At 51.3% G+C, this 20,767-nt stretch overlaps 1 long non-coding RNA gene across 3 annotated transcripts in view; it reads right to left on the bottom strand.

Moving 5' to 3' along the window:
- Window positions 1–466: 466 nt before the first annotated feature.
- LOC109759518 (uncharacterized) overlaps window positions 467–20,767 on the bottom strand; it is a 41,310-nt gene continuing 21,009 nt past the window's right edge. For all 3 annotated transcript variants that reach the window (XR_006663974.2, XR_005756883.3, XR_006663973.2), the window contains one exon: window positions 467–849. This is a non-coding gene — a long non-coding RNA (uncharacterized lncRNA). The remainder of the gene's footprint in view (window positions 850–20,767) is intronic.

Raw genomic sequence — 20,767 nt, 5'->3', positions numbered from 1 at the left:
AGCCTGGCAAGGGGCGAGGCCACCACTAGAAGCACTACTAGGAAAAGGCCTGCTAGTGGCGCACCTGTTTTGGCTACTAATGGCGCACTACAGGTGTGCCACTAGCATCACGCCATTCGAATTTTTTACTAATGGCGCACCACAGGTGCGCCATTAGTATCTGGTATACTAATGGCGCACCTGGCAGTGCGCCATTAGTATATCCCACGGTGCGCCATTAGTATGCCTCCCAGGGGGCCATATTTACCCATGTGCTCTGGCTAACTAATGGCGCACTGGTTGATGATGCGCCACTAGTGTGCTTTTTGCAGTGCGCCACTAAAGTGCTGGATGGTGCGCCACTAGTACGAAAATTAGGGATTATTTTTTTCTTTTCTGATATTTGCATAGGTTACAAAACATATTACTGCACAGAATATAGAGAGCACAACATATAAACAGCAGATTTATCGAATACAATAGAAGATTAGTCTCTGAATACAATTCACCATATTAGTCTCTGAATTTAAAATACCGAACAAAGTTAGAACATTACAAGTCTCGAGACCGCGAGTAGCGAGTTTGTCTTCACATTACAACTCGATATCGATCATCTAAACTACCATCACATAGAAGAGAGCTGCGGTCATCACGATGAGCATAATCGCAATGAAACTGGTCTTCATCCGGTTCCTCCAACGCCCCTCCTCTCTCCCGCTAGATAGCGCACGTATCTAACTTCCGCCTTCGCCCTAGTGGTGTACCCTTTGTAACTGTTACTGCTGAAACGGTGAACCTGTCTCCGACACTCCTCCCAGTTGTCGTAGACTCCGGGAACCTTACCCTTGTACACGACATACGACGGCATCTCTATATATGCACTAGCCAAACAAAACGTTAGTAGCAATTCACAGACAATACATAAGCAATATATAAGTATGCAACAAAAGGATCAGAAGAGAAAAGCAACACATTAATAGCACGATTCATGGTCCTACTAATAAATAGCATCGATTACATATAAGTTGAACGACTGTCCAAACCAAAGAGACATACAAGTTCATTAAAGTTTAATATTACAACATGAGCAAATCGACATTTCAGAACTACATAGCATCACTACTTTCGACTCGACTCAGGGACCGGAGCGTGGATGAAGCCGCCGTCTTTCGTGATGGTCATGAAATCGCGGGCATTGTCAGCCTGCATTTGTAGCGTTGTTTCTATCTCACTGTTGGACGGTTGAGATCTGAGGTAGAACTGCCCCGAGGTACGAAGGAAATCTTGATGGATGATTTCCGCAAACTCCGACTGCATGCGAAAGAATTCTTGTCTGATGTCCGCGTCCTGGATTGCCGACAAGCGTGTGGCCCAATCTTTGAGACTATTTGGTAGCAGAAGGTGATTATGGTCCTGTACGATCGCCCGCATGTGATGGAGGGCATAGTAGGCATCCTTCTGACCGCCAGGCGGCTGCTTGACGCAGGGGAACGTCGTATTGTGGGTGAACACGTGCTTGCCGTACCTACGAATTGGCCTCTTGAAGGTGCCTCCAGATTTGGCGTAGCCGGGGAGAGCATCATCAAGAACTTTCTTGATATTTGTGTAGTCTATCTCCGACTCACGGTCCGGGTCGAAATACGTGGCCATGGAATATTTCGGGCTTAAGAGGATGAGTGTGCAATGTGTGTCACTGCACAAAACATGGAATGTTAGAGAAAAAAGAACGATCGAAATCTAAGAAATCATATGTTACAGGGCGGTGAGGGGATGACTTACTCGGGAAAGTAAGGCACGAGGAAGTTATCCTTATCTGGGTTTGCCAGAATGACGCCTTCGAGGTATGAACTCGCGACTTGCCGGTCCCCAGCGCTGCCCAAGATCTTGGCACGCATGTAGAAGGGGTCGACTATCATGATGTCCGGGGTCTTGTCTCTAATGATCCGCATCTCCATACTCAGCGAAAATAGCCGAACGAAGGTGTAGTGCAGCGGATGAAGGTTAAACATAGCGAAGATGTCATCAAACCGCAGGACGATCATACCCCCGATGGCGCTATCCACAAAGCCCTTGCCCTCTGGCACCTTGGCCACAAAAACCGGGTATGCCACATCATTCTGGGAGAGACGCCGCTTCTCCAAAGAAAGAACACTGTCATGCAGACTCCGCATAGCACCGGTTGCAGCATTGAGCAGATTAGTCGGTAGCATCGCCCTACCCGCCACATGCACCCTCCTCGAGATATCCTTAGGTGAAGGTGGCCCGTCCTGAGCACGGATCGTATTCGGTGCCGGCTGGCTCGCACCGCCCTTGTTATTCTTTCGTTTCTGTCCCTTCTTCATCTGCTGTAATGGGATCGAGTTCTGCTCAGAGACCGCCTTCTTGAGTGTGTTGGGGCTGATAATATTTCGCACCTCGGCTATCTGAGGCTCGGTGAAGGCAGCAGCTGGAGGTGTCTCCTGAGAACTGAACGCCATACGACGCCTGTTGCAATTGGGTTTCTCCGCGATACCAGCTAGATCGCGGTCGTCTTTTTCAGGGTTGGGTTCTTGAGAAGGAGGCCTGAAGAATTTGTCACCGTACCCATGTTTGGCAAAGTACTTATCGACGTTGGTAAATGTACCGTCGTCGTTGTCGTCGTCGTCCGGATCATGTGCCATATGCATGTCCGGATCCTGTGCCATAGGGATGTCCGGCATGTCCGATAGCGTTGCGGCGGTCTTGCCATGGCTTGGCGCCGACACAACTGGCGGTGTTGTCTGTGGGGTGGTGTCCCCCGCCCCCAAACGAATCTGGCTCTTCCGCCAAAGCAGGGGCCAGCTTACGCAGGCGCTGAGGGTCATCACATCATCTTCGTCGGCCCCAGCAGGTCGAATCGGAGGTAACAACTCGTCGCAGCCTGGCAGCACCCGAGCCAGTTCAACCCTATACACGGTGGGTGGCATCGGATTACCGTGGAACACGGGGTTGCCCGGTTAAACGATTCTGCCCTTGGCGACATCGATCAACTCGCCGCCCACGAAGTGTAGGAGAGTGCACCGAGTACCCCTTGACTAATTCTTTGGGCGCCGTTGGATGCTCGTCGGAGTTCACTTCAGTAAATTCCTCCTTGACGGTGCCGAGCACGTTCGGGCGCCGATCCTTCCGTTGCCTCTTCGGTTGGCTGCCATCTGTGCGTGCGCTGCCATCATCAGTGGTGGCATCCTCGGCGGCACCATCAGTGGTGTCATCCCCGACGCCACTAGGGGTTGTGTAGTCAGGATCGGTGTCTTCCGCCGCGTCCTCATAGCGGTGAGGTTCTTCCTCCATCTCCTGGGACAGCTCCCAGAATTGCTTGCCCGAACCGCCGGCCTCATCGTTGTGGGCCACGTTTAGCTCTAAATAGGAAAAAAGTTAGGTCAAAAAGTTGGTTATTGTCAAGGAACAAGATCATGGTCTCATCATTTAGGGTTTGTCGACACCGAGGCATCCTAAAAGCTAAGCTTTTATCATTTAGGGTTTGTCGATGCTGAGGCACCTAAATGCCAAGATTTTATAATTTAGGGTTTGTCGACGCTGAGGCACCCTAAATGCTAAGTTAAGTTTTCATCATTTAGGGTTTATCGATGCCGAGGCACCCTAGGTTGACTGATATATATGGGTATCTTCTAATAATATACCCTATCAAGAAAAGGGAAGGAGAATTCTAAGTTGGGCCTAATCACTTGGCTCTATTGCCACCTATGGTTTAATGCAGCAAGAATAAAGGGGCAGTTGATCCTACTTAATTAAGTACTAAGATACCCCGGCCCATGCATTAGTCGCAAGTACCCCATATGTCCTATTTTTAGCAAAGTCATGCTAAAATTCATGGAAAATTTCAGCATGACCTTTGCTGAAAATAGGACATATGGAGTACCCGAATTTGCCGGAACGGAAGTTAATCGACATTCCGGCAAACTCAAGGGCCTCTCGGGGTACCTACAAAATCATCACGACATGATGGTCGGAGACAAAACCCAGCAAACTAGCACCACAATGTGCCTCTACTTTCATATGGATGAAAAGGCCACAGACCATATGGTCCTCTGCTTTCATATGGACAAAAATCAGCTCAACTTATGTGAGCTTCCATTCCAGATCTAATAGGTCACCCAACAAAAAATCATCAATAGTTTAGCAAGTCTGTACCCTCAAGAATGAACATATAGCAATATCTGTTGTCCCCCCATAACATATGGAAATCAAAATCAGCTCAACTTAGACTGTGAGCAAACTACCTATTGAAGCAAAGGCAAATATCTCTGAAGTCTGAACTAAAGCACGGCTTCCTTGCTAATGATCCACAGTCCCACACTACTGAATGGGTTTTTGCAGAACCAAAACAGACATCACAGGAGAGAAGTCCCAGTGGACAAGTCAAAATGGCATAAAAACATGACTGCATACATTAGGGCAGATGTGATTTTGGTACAGCTACACTACTGCAGGCTGCATACATTCAGTCATTCTAAAATTTATTTTAGTCTACTCCTAAAATTCAGCACTAGCAGATCTTCAACACTCCAATTTCTTTCAGTTTTGGCAGTTTATTTCCAGCTTCAAAATGGATAATACACATCTTCAATATTGCAATTTTACAAATAGTTGGTGTGACTGTACAAATTACTCTACTGAGACATGATACATGTGTCATGTGCGTGTGCTCTGCTGTACTTGTCAAAGTCGTGTCGAAGTCTTGCTCATTGGCGACTCCATCTATTCCGATGATCTTCCTTTTGCCTCTCCTCACGACAACACGACTGGGCTTTGATGGGTCGGTAATGAAGAAGCATTGGTCCACTTGGGAAGCCAGTACCCATGGCTCATTTTTCGCGGTGACGTTTGCGCCCGTGGTCTTGGATTTGGCTCCGGGTATAACCATGGTGGTGAAATACCGGTCTTCTTTTATGACGCTCTTGGCCCATCTAACACGGAACATCGGGACCTTCTCTCCAGCGTAGCTCAGCTCCCAGATCTCCTCGATCCTTCCGTAGTATCTGTCCTTGTCGTTACCGGTGTAGGATTCCATCGTTACCCCGGAGTTCTGATAACCATCGCTCTTCATGTCCTTGTCCTCGATGTAGAATGTGTAGCCGTTGATATCGTACGCCTCATAGGTCATCAGGTTGTGCTCGGCGCCCTGTGACAAGGCGAATATGAGTTTTTCTTTCGCGGAAGAATCCTCATGTAAAGGGTACGACAGAAGCTTCTCATTGAACCAACGCGTGAAACATGAGTTGTGCTCTTTGATTATATCTCCGTCCGTCCTCTGTTGGCCTTGGTCATTGTACGTCTTCTCAATAAAGGTTTTGTGCTCTACCACCCAAGGATCGACCACGTCTATGTGTTGTAGCGCGACTAGGTTTGCTCTTTCAAAGTCGGCGAGTCGACCCTCGAAGTCGACATGCATTTCGCGGCGACCCTCGCGGTGACCCCATCCAGCCTGCCTGTCGAGGTGCCTGTTGACGGGCAGACAAACGGGGTTCTCGATGCCTAGATAATTCGTGCAGTAGGAGATGCACTCTTCGGTCAGAAAGCCCCTGGCTATGCTTCCCTCTGGACGTGACATGTTGCGAACGTATCCTTTGATGACACCATTCATCCTTTCGAACGGCATCATGCTGTGCAGGAACGTCGGCCCGAGTTGGATGATATCCTCCACGATATGGACCAGCAGATGCACCATAACATCGAAGAATGCGGGCGGGAAGTACATCTCAAGCTCGCATAGTATCACCACGATCTCTTCCTGTAGCCTTCTGAGTTGCCTCACGCCAACCGACTTCCGAGAGATGACGTCGAAAAAGTTGCATAGGCCAAATAGCGTTTCACGAACGTGCGCGTCCATGATCCCACGGATTGCAACTGGAAGTATCTGCGTCATCAGCATGTGACAGTCGTGAGACTTCATCCCGCTGAACTTCTGCTTCGCTGAGTCTAGGTATCTGCTTATCTTCCCCGCGTAACCGTAAGGAAGTTTTACTCCTACGAGGCAGGTGAAAAACTGCTCGATCTCCTCCTGACTTAGAGTGAAGCACGCGGGAGGGTAGTCATTTCCGGTCTTCTTGGCCTTTTTGCCTTTGCGACGACTTTCCGTGTCCTGCTTCGCCTCATCATCATCATCATCATCATCATTATCATTAGCGTGAAGCTCCTCCCTGATGCCCATTGATTTCAAGTCTGCCCTTGCTTTCGGCCCATCTTTGGTCCTCTCTGGCATGTTGAGCAGGGTACCAAGCAGACTCTCGCACACGTTCTTCGTGATATGCATGACATCAAGGCTGTGAGGCACACGGTGGATCTTCCAGTACGGCAAGTCCCAGAAAACTGATCTCGTTTTCCATACCTTCAGCAGCGGCTCTGGCGCCTTTCGCTTCTTTCCCGGCTCTGGCGCCTTTTGCTTCTTTCCGGACAGTGGGCAATCTTTCCAATTTTTCAACAGCTCGTCTATTTCCTTGCCGCTCCTCGTACGCGGGCGTCTTCGGGGTTCGGTTTCACCATCGAACAGATCTTTGTGTTTTCTCCATGGGTCATCGTCGCGAAGCCACCTTCGATGTCCCATGAACACGGTTTTTGAAGACCCGGGATCTCTATCTAGATGGCGATACGTTGTGTCATCCATGCACCTGACACATCCAGAAAATCCGTGGACCACCTGCCCCGCGACATATCCGTAACCGAGACAGTCCTGCACCGTCGTGAGCAGTGCGGCTCTCATAGGGAAATATTCTTTCTCTGCGGCGTCCCACGTATTGGCTGGCCTTTTCCACAGCGTGTCTAGCTCCTCTTTCAGCAGCCCCAGATACAGATTGATGTCGTTCCCTGGTTGTTTCGGCCCTTCAATTAGCATACTCATGTGAATGTACTTCCTCTTCATGCACAACCAGGGGGGAAGGTTGTACATCCACACAAACACCGGCCAGGTGCTATGTGTGCTTCTCTGGCTGCCAAACGGATTGACTCCATCGGTGCTCGCGCCCAGCACGATGTTCCTTGGATCGTTCCCAAATTCTGGGTGTTCGAAGTTCAACGCTTGCCACTGGCTCCCATCCTTAGGGTGACTCAACATCTTGTCTTTTTTATTTATCGCCGGATCATTTGCGTCATCTTCTCGCTTCTTCTCCTCCCTATCCGCGTGCCAACGCAGGAGCTTTGCTACCTTAGGGTCCGCGAAATACCGCTGCAGACGAGGAGTGATCGGAAAGTACCACACCACTTTTCGAGGAGCTTTCTTCCTCTTCTTGTATCGAGTGACGCCGCACACCGGACATATGGTAGACTCCGCGTGCTCGTCCCGATCGTCCCGATAAATGATGCAATTGTTCATGCACACATGGTATTTCACGTGCGGTAAATCCAGAGGACACACGATTTTCTTCGCCTCCTCGAAACTGGTCGGGCACTTGTTCCCCTTGGGAAGACGTTCGTGCCAGAATGACATGTTCTCGTCGAAGCATGCGTCGGTCATTTTGTGTTTTACCTTCATCTCCAGAGCCATGAACGTTACTTTCAGGCGGGTATCCTCGGGCCTGCATCCTTCATACAATGGAGTAACCGCGTCTATGTCCAGTTGATCCAGCTTGGCTTTCTCTCGGGCGGCAGCTCTTGCGTTATCCGTCTGCTTGAGAAGCAGCTCTTGAATATGAGGGTCCTGCACCCAGCCCATCGATGGTCCATCGTCGTCTGCTCCGGCATCTTCATCTTCATGATCATGCCCTTCGTCTGCTCCGACATCTTCCTCATCATCATGTCCGGCATCTTCTACATGATGACTGTGTACTGCATCTACTTCGTGATCATGTCCTGGAGATTCTTCGTCTTCTCGCCCGCCCTCGCCGCGGTTGTCTTGCTGCCCTTCCTCATTTCTTGCCCGGCCCCCATGGACGACTTCATAATCATCTTCATTACCTTGCCACCGATAGCCATCCATGAAACCACGCAAGAGCAGGTGGTCCCGCACCTGTGCGGAATCCGGGTCCATAAGGCTCCTCAGCTTGCATCTTCGACACGGACATCTTATCCCCGTCTCGTTCTTTTGAAGCATCTCGGCCTTCGCGGAGCTCAAAAACCTATTCACGATACCTTCGGTCATCGTGTGGACCATGGTCGCCTGTGGGGTAGAGCAAAACGATATTTTAGAACCAAGAAAAAATTTGGCATGACTTTGCCTAAAAATAGGACCAAAAAGAATGCATAGTGCCAAAATTCTCGCCGAAACGGAAATGAATCAACATTCCGGCAAAATATTGGCAACTATCGCATTTCAAATACCGGTACCTGCAAACACAAACATATATGCAACACCACAAACATACATAGATCTAGCTAGGCCATAAAAAGTTCATGTGCACGTTGTTGGAGGGAGAAAAAAAGTAGATCTACAACATAAAGAAAGCTTTCCCCTTACTTACCTATCAAAAAAAGGTAATTTAACCACTTAATTTGGATGAATCTATGGTGCAAATGAGGTCAGGAGGAGGAGGCAGCCGAGACAAGCTTGGAGGAGGAGGTGGAGAGAATGAAGTGGGGAAAGTGAGTGTGTAGGTGGCTGTCCAAAATATCTAGCTGGTCCCAGGTTACTAATGGCGCACCACCTACAAATGCGCCATTAGTAACCCTGGTTACTAATGGCGCACCAGCCGGTGGTGCGCCATTAGTAGTTTTGCAAAAAAAAACTGATAGTAGTGGCGCACTTGGTGAGTGGTGCGCCATTAGTATTTTTGAAAAAAAAATTGTTAGTAGTGGCGCACCGTGGGTGTGGTGCGCCATTAGTGTCTATCACACTAATGGCGCACCAACACATGGTGCGCCACTGCTATATAATAGCGGCGCACCACATGTCTGGTGCGCCATTAGTGTCCATATTATCTATAGCCCTTTTCCTAGTAGTGAAGCAAGCAACCAAGGCTCCCCGGCAGAGCCTGCCGGGGCTCGCGGGGGCAGAACCACCCCGCCAACCACTCAAGCACGACCCACGTCGTCGATCAGTGTGGTATCAAGCCGCAAGATGATTAAGTGGCAGCCATTCGCCACATGGCAGCCATTCCCTATAGAAGAAACCCGCAGATGGCACCCATCATGCGACGTGTCAAGAGAACAGATGCGGAGCTGGCAAGATAGCCCGGCAGGCCTTGCCGGGCAACCAGTGATGTGACACTAGGCGATGCATTTAATGCACCCTGTCAGCCCGCAGAGTTAGGTATGATAGCACTGTTCGCTATCATATCAGTGGATAATGACCACTTTGCCACTGTGGTGACCCCTTAATCTATAAAAGGAGGCTCATGGCACCCGTAGGAAGGGTTGGAAAGTTGATGAACCCAAGCCACCATACGCGCGTAGTCGCTACAGCCCCGAGGCAAACCCTGCCGGGCAAGTGTACTACGCATGGCCACATCCATTCCACCATGAATCCACCAAAGCAGGAGTAGGGTCTTACGCCTCGCGGCGGCCCAAACCTGGGTAAATTGCTTGTGTGCTCTCTGTCGTGTGCCGTGCGCTGATCTGCTCTTTGTGCAATGCAACGTCCCCCCACCGAACCAGCAAGGGGCCACCCGGTCCCATAGGTGGCCGCGGATATCCCGCGACATCTTTGGCGTGCTAGGTAGGGGGATTGCTTGCGCGAACCTGAAAGCGTGCGCAACGTGTCATCTTCATCTTCGGCGACGCCATTGACCATGGCACCCAAGAAGAAGATGTCCGGCCCTTCGGCCCAGCCATCCACCTCGAAAGCTCCGCCGCCCGCAGCTTCTAATGCTGCGGGGGATGTGGAGACGAGCGAGGACGTGAGCACTGCTGGGGGCGTGGCTGGAGTACGTGGCACCATCACCGCTCTCCCCGCGGCCGACACGGGGGCTGGAGATGTCGGAGGAGAACGGCATCAGTAGCGTCTCGACGGTCATGCTCCACAAGGTGCGGACGAGGGATTCACTCCGCTCGCACCCCTCCTCACACCGGTGAGTGCACGGAGGTACTGTGGGCTCCGGGCCTTCGCCCCTGCCTTGCGACAGGTGCGGTGGCCACACAAGTTCAAGCCGGAGATGCCACCTCGCTACGTTGGCGCAGCGATCGAACAACCTTCCTCCAGGTGTATGAGGCGGCCATTCGGGTAGCCGGAGGCGACGACAAGGTCATGGCCAACTGGTTTCCCATGGCCCTCATTGGCGTGCCGTGTGCCTGGCTGCTCAACTTGTCGGGATCCTCTGTGTCCTCCTGGGAGGAGCTGCGCGATCTCTTTGTTGCGCGCTTCGCGGCACCGGCGCCCCTCGCCGTTGCAGCCCTCCTCGGCGGTACGCAGGGGTCGTCCTCGGATGGCCACGTCAAGCAGTTCTTCCGCCAAATGGGCTTCGTCCATGTGCAGCAGGGAGCTCCTCAGGGATGGGCGGCACCTAAGGCCAACCTCACCTTCGACTCGGGCGACCACTACGGGCTCAGGCGTGCACCCGATGCTCTGCACGCCCACCATCTGCAATGTGGCGGTTACCAAGACCCTCATCGACGGCGGGGCTGGCCTCAACGTGCTCTCTATGGAAGCTTTCGGCTTGCTCCACGTGTCGCACGGCCGGCTCCGCCCCACCAAGCCCTTCTCCGGGGTTGGCAACGGTTCCACCTGCCACCTGGGACAGATCCGCCTCCCTGTCACCTTCGGCACCCGCGACAACTACTGCACCGAGCTTATCGACTTCGACATCACTCGCATCGGCCTCCTGTACAACACCATCCTCGGGTACCCAGCCCTGGCCAATTTCATGGTGGCGACTCATCCTGCCTATAACCTCATGAAGATGCCGAGGAGCAGCGGCATCCTCACCGTGGCTGGAGACACCAAGGAGGCCCTGACGGCCCTCAAGCTCGCCTGCAGCAGCAGCACGCCCGACTGACGAAACAACTCCTGGGGCCCAGGGGCTGCGCCGACGAAGAAGAAGCAGTTGTTCTCCCAAGATCGGGCTAAGACGAAGCAGGTATCGGTCAACGAGGATGGGGCATCAGGAGCCACCTTCACCATAGGTGCCGACCTCGCCCCGGACCAAGAGGAGGCATTGGTGAATTTCCTGCGCGCGAATAAGGAGGTATTCACCTGCGAGCCCAAGTAGCTGGTTGGGGTCCCGAGGGGGATAATCGAGCATCACCTGAGGGTGTGCCCTAACGTGCGCCGGTGAAGCAGAAGGCGCGACGACAGTCCACAGAGAAGCAGTCCTTCATCGTCCAGGAGACCCGCAAACTGCAAGAAGCTGGTGTCATCCGCAAGGTGCGGTACCCGGAGTGGCTGGCGAACCCGGTCGTCGTGCCCAAGAAAGGCGGGAAGGAACGCATGTGCGTTGACTTCACCAACCTCAACAAGGCCTGCCCTCAAGACCCGTTCCCGCTTTCGCGCATTGATTAGATCGTCGACTCCACCGCCGAGTGCGACCTGTTGTGTTTCCTAGATGCCTTCTCGGGCTACCACCAGATCAAGATGGCGGTACAGGACGTTGAGAAGACGGCCTTCTTGACCCCGTGTGGGGTGTACTGCTACACCTGCATGCCGTTCGGGCTGCGTAACGCTGGGGCGACCTTCCAGCAGCTGATGCACATTGTTCTAGGCCGGCAGCTCGGGTGGAACGCTGAGGCCTACATCGATGACATTGTGGAGAAATCTCGGAAGGCAAGGACCCTCATCCAGGATCCAGAGGAGACTTTCGCCAGCCTGCGCCAGGTGGACCTGCGGCTCAACCCGGAGAAATGCGTGTTTTGCGTCCCCTCCGGTAAGTTGTTGGGTTTCCTTGTGTCACACAGGGGAATCGAGGCGAACCCTGAGAAAATCAAAGAGATAGAAGAGATGAGCCCGCCGCAGACTCTTAAGGAAATGCAAAAGCTTGCGAGCGGCGTGACTTCATTGGGGTGCTTCATCTCCAAGCTGGGGCTGCGCGCCCTCCCGTTCTTCATGCTCATGAAAAAGAAGGGCCCGTTCGAGTGGACTCCGGAGGCCGATGCGATGTTTCAGGACCTCAAGAGATACCTCACCAGCCCACCAGTGATGATGGGGCCGCGTCCTCTCGAGCCCCTGGTGCTCTACCTGGCTCCCACGCCTCACTCAGCCAGCGCACTGCTGGTGGCCGTCTGGGAGGGGCGCCAGGCCAAGGGCCTGCCACACGCTGCCACGCTGCCCGTCGAGATGACGCAGCACCAAGACGACGCCCTGAAGCCACAGCGGCGCCAGTGGATGGCCATGCTCCACTAGACGGTGCTCCTGAGGCTGTAGTTGCCCCAATGGGCGACCCAGCTCCCGGGGTCCCCTAGCCTCAGGAGGTGCCCCAGTCTCGGGAGGCCTCGGACTACATCAACACTTCCGCCCTCGTCGAGCACTTGGTGTACTTCGTCAGCACGGTGTTGCACGACGCGCGGGCGCGCTACCCCATGCCGTAGAAGCTTCTGCTCGCGCTTCTCGTTGCCTCGTGCAAGCTGCACCACTACTTCCGAGGCCACCATTAAGGTCGCTCAGCTTACCCGCTGGAGAGGGTACTCTGGAGCCCCAATGCTACAGGGAAGGTCATCGAGTGGAACATCGAATTGCAGGCATTCCAGCTGGAGTTTAGCACCACCAGGGTCATCAAGGGAGTCGCGCTCGCCGACTTCGTGGCGGAGTGGACTGATGCTCCAGGGTCCGAAGCAGGCGAGGGCCGGTCTCTCTCGCCAGGGAGCGAAGCACTAGACGGCTGGGTCACGTACTTTGATGGCGCCTTCACACGTCAGGGCGCGGGGCTAGAGCCGTGCTCATCTCGCCCACCCAGGACAAGCTCTACTACGCCATGCAGCTCTGCTTCCAGCAGGGTGAGAATGCCTCCAACAACATCACGGAGTACGAAGGTTTGATCGTCGGCCTCAAGGGTGCGGTGGCCTTGGGAGTGAAGCGCCTCACCATCAAGGGCAACTCCCAGCTCCTCGTCAACTTCTCCAACAAAGTATACGAGCCGAAGGACGAGCATATGGAGGCATACCTCGCGGAGGTACGCAAAATAGAGAAGCAATTCTTGGGCCTGGAACTGCAGCATGTGCCCCGCAGCACGAACCAGGAAGCCGACGATATCGCCAAGAGGGTGTCCAGGTGCCTACCCCAGGAGCCTGGCGTCTTCGATGAGCGGCTCTTCAAGCCTTCAGTAGCCCTCCGGCTGCGGAGCCGGCGCCGCCTCAGGAGGAGCTCCTCCCGCCACCAACCTCGAGAGCCCCCGCCTGCGACCCGACCTCAGGAGCACGCCTGCTCCTCGCGCTCGAGCCCCAGGAGGGGTGCTGGACCGAAGAATTCAAGGCATACCTGCTGCAGGGAACCTTGCCGGAGAAGGACGAAGACGTGGAGCGCATGGCTCGGCAAGCTACACCCTACTGCATTCAGGACGGTGAGCTATACCAAAAATGACCGAATGATGTTCCCTTGCGATGCATCTCCAGGGAGGAGGGGTGCGAGCTGTTAAACGACATACACGGCGGAGACTGCGGACATCATTCGCCATCGTGCACCTTGGTGGGCAAGGCGTTCCGCAGCGGATTCTATTGGCCCACGGCACTCAACGACGCAACCGAGCTGGTGAGATCCTGTGAAGCCTGCTAGTTCCATGCCAAGCAATTTGTAACATCCCCAGCGTCGCACTACAGTAATCCCGTATGATCAGTGCCAACTCATCTTGATTTACAAAGCTTAATCATGTTGGGATGATATCTCAACTCAAATCCCTTCTCTGAATTCTATTCAAATTCAAAGTGAAATTTGAAGTTGCACAAAAGTTGCTGGAAAAATGTTCATCATCTAGCAAATATTCCAAAATAATTTGTTGTTAAGGAAAACAACATCACTTTTATGCAAAGATGAACAGTAGCAACCAAAATAGTGCAATTCCAGCATAATTAAATACCGTTTCATTTATGAAATATACAAATGAATTTCACTGGTCCCCACAAAATTGGTGGCAGTGTCTTAGAATCATCAGGGAAATTAAGAGACACTTTCTGTATTTTCCCCTAAGTGGAATATATGCCCAAGTACTTCTATTTTCACTCTGTTTAATAAATAAAAGAAATAATAAAAAAACAGAAAAGGGGAGAGGCCCAGTCCCTCACTAACCTCGGCCCAGGTAACCCCCAGGCCGGCCCACACGCCCCCCTCTCTGGCCTACAAGGCCACCCCGACCCAAACCCTAGCACTAACCACCCCCACTCCCCCACGACTCTCTCTCTCCCTCTCCCAATCCGATCCGGATTGGGCCGTTCCCCCCTTCCCCCCCCCCCCCCCGCCGCGTCCCCGACGCCACCGTCATCAGGGCCCCCCTCGCCGGAGCCTCCCGACGCCGCCGCACGCCGTCGCCTCGCCCCTCTTCCCTCAAAGCCCTCCCTCGCGGCGACACCCCGAAGCCGCTGCCCCCTGGCACCGCCCCGGCTCCGTCGCTCGCCGTTGCCGGACCGCGACGCCTTCGCCACCTCTTCGCTGCCGGATCTCGCCTCAACACCTCTCCCTCGACGGCTCCATCAAGCCACGCCGCCCCCGTTCATCTACAAACGGGGTGAGCCTCGTGCGCCCCTCTATCTCCCATCACCGGATCCGGCCGCGTCTCCGCGCGCGCGCCCGCACCTCGACCACGTCGCCGCACCGTTCCGCCGCCCGCACGCTGCTCCGCTCGCGCCCGAGGCTCCATGGCCGCACCTCCCCTAACCTGCTAGCTCCGGCCACAGTCTCGGCCCTTGCAGTGTGCACGCACGCGTGCACGGCCACGCCGTGGTGGCCGGCTTGTGCCACTGACAACGGCCCCCACCCGTAATTATTTTGGTTTAATTAAAACTGCCTAGTTAATAAACCTAATGGGACACAGTCAGGTGGGTCCCCCACCACTTAATCAACCCCCTGTTGAATTAAACCACTAGTTAAAATTACTGACTATGACGTGTGGCCCCCACTCTAATAAACTGTCTTTTAATAGTTAATCTGTTAATTAAAACTGTTAACTAAGTTGTGTCAATGACAGCAGGACCCACCTGTAAGTTTGACCAAGTCAACAACCCTATTGACTGCTGACATCATGCTGATGTCATGGTGATGTCATAACCCTGTTTTCCTTTAATTTAAATTTGTTAATACCAAAATGATTTAAAAGTTTTAGAAAATCATAGAAATTAATCCGTAGCTCGGATGGTAAACCTTGTACATGAAAGTTGCTCAGAACGACGAGACAAATCAGGATACGCAACCCGCTCGTCCACCAAACATCCCTAGCATAGCAAACATGCAACTTCCCCCCTCCGGTTCATCTGTCCGAAAACGCGAAACACTGGGAATACTTTCCCGGATGTCCCCCCCTTTGCCGGTATCACCTACTGCCGCGTTAGGTCACCCCTAGCACCGCTTATTGCCATGTTATGTTTTGTGATGCCTTGTTTGCTTTATATTTATTGTTTCTTCCCCCTCTTCTCTCTGGTAGACCCCGAGGCTGTTGATGCCGCTGTGATCGACTACGTCGATGATGACCCCTTCTTGCTAGAGCAACCAGGCAAGCCCCCCCTTTGATCATCCCGATATCGCCCATTCCATTCTCTCATGCTTGCATTAGATTTTGCTACTGTTATTGTTTGCTCCTATTCTGATGCATAGCCTGCTTTTGTATCTGCTGTTGTACCTTACCTGCTTATCCTAAACTGCTTAGTATAGGTTGGTTAGTGATCCATCAGTGACCCCCACCTTGTCCTTGTTGCCCCTGCTTCATCATCGAAGACCCGATCAACGGGATCGAAGACCAGGCCCCGGCACCGCACATCACTTTCCCCTTAGTTGCTCGACACTACTGGGTTACTATCAAGTGCCGAGGGTGAGACCTCTACAGCACTTCTGATGTTAACCCTGTAGTGTAGCTATTCGGTCGTGGTCATCGAGGGTGATTCCACCTTAACCACTTCCGATACGACTCTGTCGTGCAACCCCTCAAGTGTGAACCTCGGGGGTGGTTCCTCTTATGTTCACCTTGATGATTACATCGAGTGGAATTCACCGGGGGTGATTCCTTGGGTTTTCCCCTTGATGTTTGGACACACGGATACTTGGACTTTACCACTGTTGCTTGGAAAGGCGGGTCGACCCTGAGGGGTACCCGCGAGTGATGTGGAGACGGGTTGACCTGGAGGGTGCCCGCGAGATAATTACGAGGCGTGGCCGGGCATTCCTAGCACTTGCCGCAAGTCCTCGAGACGGGGCAACGGGGTCACATCTTTCGTGAGTCTGCTTGCTACCGCGCGTTCCTAATCCACTACGATTTGGATATTTGATCAGAGGGGCCTCTGGCCTGATAGCACTAACCATCACGTGGGCATAGTATGGGCGTTCTGCGTCGTATACATCAGCCGAAGCTTAATAGACGTCAGCGACTGAGCGGCGCGCGCCGGGTTGGACTGCGTAAGTGTTGGGGATATAGTTACTGGTGTAACCCGCCCAGGATGGGCCGGGTTACGTTGCGACAGCTCTTCATTCAGAAGCCCAAGGACAGATTAAGGATGGCGGTTTAGTAATGAGCCGATGGCCTAGAGGCGACTTAAGGCCCGTTGTGTTAAACCGTCGTTATGGCCTGACTTGTAGTGTAAGGCAAGACTAGTTAAGAGTCCGAGCCGGACACTGTTTATGAGCCGGCCAGGACTCTGAGAGCCGCTGGGTGTTAACCTCTCTATATAAAGGGACGACCCGGCGGCGGTTCAAGACAGATAACATCAAATCGGTAGCCAGGCATAGCGGATTCGCTCCCTGGTCATCGAAACCCTAGTAATTCCACCTCAATTGGAGTAGGCTTTTACCTTCACCGTAAGGGGCCGAACCAGTATAACCCTCGTGTCCTTTGTCCCGTTTAACCCCTTTAAGCTTCCTAGTTGCGATGGTTCCACGACTAAGTCCTTTCACAACGGCATCTGCCGTGACCTTTCCACGACAGTAAGCACCTGCCTTTTTGAAGGAGGTAGCTAGGTCTGCTCACCGGCCGCCCACGCAACGTGCAGGAGTTCCCGGGGAGATGGCCCATGACCCCTGGGGGCATAGGTTTAGTCCGGCGTGCTGACCTCTCTATTAATCCTAGGTCGGGTTGCGGCGTATTGTTTGGCCGAGGCCGGGCATGACCCAGGAAAGTGTGTCCGGCTGGAGTTAATCGAGCGTGGTGGGTAAGTTGGTGCACCCTTGCAGGGAAGAAAACATCTATCGATAGCCTGTCCTACGGTAACGGACACTTGGAGTTGTATCCCGATCGATACAACTAGAACTGGATACTTGTGATGAGAATTGGATTGTGATGAGAACTGGATAGTATGGCTCTGGGATTGCTTTCTCGCAGGGAGTCGAGAAAGGATCTCTGGCCGAGGTTGATAACACTTCTACTACTTTACTTTATGCTACTCTACTTCCTCCTGTTGCTGCAAGATGGTGGTTTCCAGAAGATGCTAGTCTTCGATAGGACTAGCTTCTCCCCCTCTTATTCTGGAATTTCTGTAGCCCAGTCCACATATACATCCTTTCTTTGATAATGTTGCATATGTAGTGTAGATCCTTGCTTGCGAGTACTTTGGATGAGTACTCACGGTTGCCTTGCTCCCCCTTTTCCCCCTTTCTTCTTCTTTTCGGTTGATGCAACCAGATGGTGGAGTCCAGGAGCCAGATGCCATCTTTGACGACTGCTACTACCCCAAAGGTGCCTACTACTACGTGACGGCCGCTGACGACCAGGAGTAGCTAGGAGGCTCCCAGGCAGGAGGCCTTGCCTTTTCGATCGTTGTTGCTTTTGTGCTAGCCTTCTTAAGGCAAACTTGTCTAACTCATGTCTGTACTCAGATATTGTTGCTTCCGCTGACTCTTGTGTATTCGAGCTTATGTATTCGAGCCCTCGCGGCCCCTAGCTTGTAATATAAAGCTTGTATTATTTTAATTTGTGTCTAGAGTTGTGTTGTGATATCTTCCCGTGAGTCCTTGATCTTGATCGTACACATTTGCGTGTATGATTAGTGTACGATTGAATCGGGGGCATCACAAGTTGGTATCAGAGCCGACTGCCTGTAGGTAGCCCCCCTTCCAACTCCTTGGCCGAAGTTGAGTCTAGTCGTCCAAAACTGTTTTACTAACTTGGCTGTGTGGCTTATGGGCCCACGTCGCCATTGGGTGGTATTAGCGTCATTTTATTCCTCGTCTATACTCTGGGATTCTGATCTCTCTTCTATTCGGGTTAAACATTTTACTAACTCTGACATTAGGTTCTCGTACCCACTTCCTCCTAGAGAGCCCCGACATTACCGATGATCGCTTGCTTCGCCAGAAGATTCTGCAGATACTCCTCGATGTTTCTCGAGACCCTGTGCCCACTGCCTTGCAGTTCTTGACCACAGATAATCCCCATGAAGAACATTCTTGCCGCTTGTACCTTCATACCCAGTTGCTCCTATTATTACAAGATGTAATCTCCGTTGTTTCGAGAATCCTTTGTGCCTTCTGCTTTGCGGCTTCTTTTTGCACTATGGATAATTCGCTGATCCCGTTCATCCCCAGTTGTTCATATGCTTTCCAAAATACTTGAAAATACTATGTGATCTTCCGGAAACCCTCTGCAGCCTATTGCTCTTGATTCTCCTTGCCTGCTTGCATTGGGATTAATTCCATATGTCTAGCAATATTCTTTAAAATTCTTTGTGGTTGTCATTCTGTTCCTATGGATTCAACATGTGAGCGAATACTCGCAATCATCAATTAATCCTTGGAAATTTTCTTTCCGGCTTTGACATCGCTCGGGTTATGAGCTAGTTCTTGCCCAATCAAGATTTGATCGGGTGCACCTTTAAGTCTATTCAAATTACTCATCTTTTGATCAAAGCCTCTGCTTCTGACCCTTCGACTTGAAATCATAACTCCTTTGTACTCAAGCATCGAATTATTCAGATGTTTCTATAATCCAATGCCTTTGCATTCCTTCCTTCTTCTGATTGAGTACTGATACTCACATCAGATCCATTAAGGACAGCTGAATCCTTTGTTGGATTATTATCCGGCAGTTTCCTTCATATTCAAAATTTTGTGCGCTCTTCCCCTGATACATATTGCCTTTGGTAAATTGTATTCTCTGCCTTCGAGCTTGTGTTATTTTACTCGTGGAGTTTGTGGTATATGTTCCCAAGATGCCCCTATGGGTTGAACCTATGCCTTAATCCGTGTGAACCCGAGAGTTCTCATGATTCTTACTCTTCTGGTACTTCGCCAGATAAATCCTCTGCACTACAATTTCTTCGAAAACGAGGAGTGAATGAAAGGTTATGCATTGAAGAGGTGGGAGTCGACCTTGAACCCTTGTGTTCATGCCCATGGACCCGATGTAGAACTTATCATGGAAGTTTCTTGTGATAATAATAATCCCCTTGTTATAAGTTCATCTGGTAACTACGTTTGGTCCTTTGAAACCGTGGTTCTGACCATGATTGTTCCCCTTTGATTCCATTTCTCGGACAAGTTAAAGCACTTGTCTTCTGTAGATCAATGCATCTTCGCAACCTCTATCTTGACCTTCCTTCGAGTATTACCCTCCGGTATCTCGAGAATAACAAAGAACTGTGTTGCCTCCTATGAGTCTTCATCTGGTATTGCTCCTCAGCGATTTCAGATTGCCCCGGGTTCCAAGTTATTAGTCACTCGAGAACGCCGATAAGTGAATCGATTCCACACTCCGATTCTATAACTCTAAGTAAATTTTGTTGCTTACGAGTTTAATAATCCTTCAAGTCATTCCTAGCCTGATCGACTATATCATTACCGTGCTAAATTTTAACTATGCTACCTGGTCTTTCTTCCCGGAGCAGAATTTTCGATGATGAGCTAAGCTTACGCCGATCTTCCTCGTCATACCGTTTCACGTCGAACAGCAAGCTTGATTTCGAGTTTGTGTCGTACCCATTCCAATAACCTTTCGCTTCATCATTCCTTTGACTTGATGTCATCGTCGATCGATTACATTTTCCTGAAATCTCTCGACAATTGTGTTGTGCTCATCATCAACACGCTGAGCTCTTCCAGTATATCAATCGAATTCGTGATGAGCAATACCATCCTTGCCCCTCGATGATTTATGTTATCATCGAGAACATTCTTGTCTTTTCCCCAACACAAACTTGTTCATATAAATTTTGGAAATACATCTTTTTGACATGCTGATGGATTGTTGCTGAACCCATCGGCCATATCCTCATCTTTTCCTGATAAAATTGCACGAGATGTTCTAGTAGTTCCTGTTGGATCCTTGTGTTTCTGAAATCCGACCTTTACCTACTGACCATGTCAATGCTATCCCGAAGCATGACTGTGTTACTCCGAACATCAACAAGAACATTGGGAGCGCAATGCTAACTGTTCTTGATCAATTATCCAAACACCGTTGTATGGGTAAACCTCATAAATTCCTTGCCCCTTTGTCTAAATGGTTTAATACTTGGAGCCCTATCATGCTCTGCCTTTCCTTGGGAAAGTTATACTTTAACACATGGGTATAAACATCTTTCCTTTCCATTGGTCTGATTATCATAATAATCACATTTTCCTTTCCATTGTTTTGTTTCACCTTTCTTGTCATCTAACTTGTCTGAGAGAGATAAATCCCTGCTTAAGTAAGCACCTCGGTGTACAACTCTGTCAGTAAGACCCTGTTACTATTGTTGATAACATTCCGGTAACCACCGATGGACGAGAACTTTGCCTATTGGTCCGCCTCGTATTACGAGCAGGAAAATGGTTCTCTTCTTCCCT

Source organism: Aegilops tauschii, chromosome 5 (assembly GCF_002575655.3).
Source record: "Aegilops tauschii subsp. strangulata cultivar AL8/78 chromosome 5, Aet v6.0, whole genome shotgun sequence".
Classification (NCBI taxonomy): domain Eukaryota; kingdom Viridiplantae; phylum Streptophyta; class Magnoliopsida; order Poales; family Poaceae; genus Aegilops; species Aegilops tauschii.
This window is presented reverse-complemented; position numbering and strand designations above follow the sequence as displayed.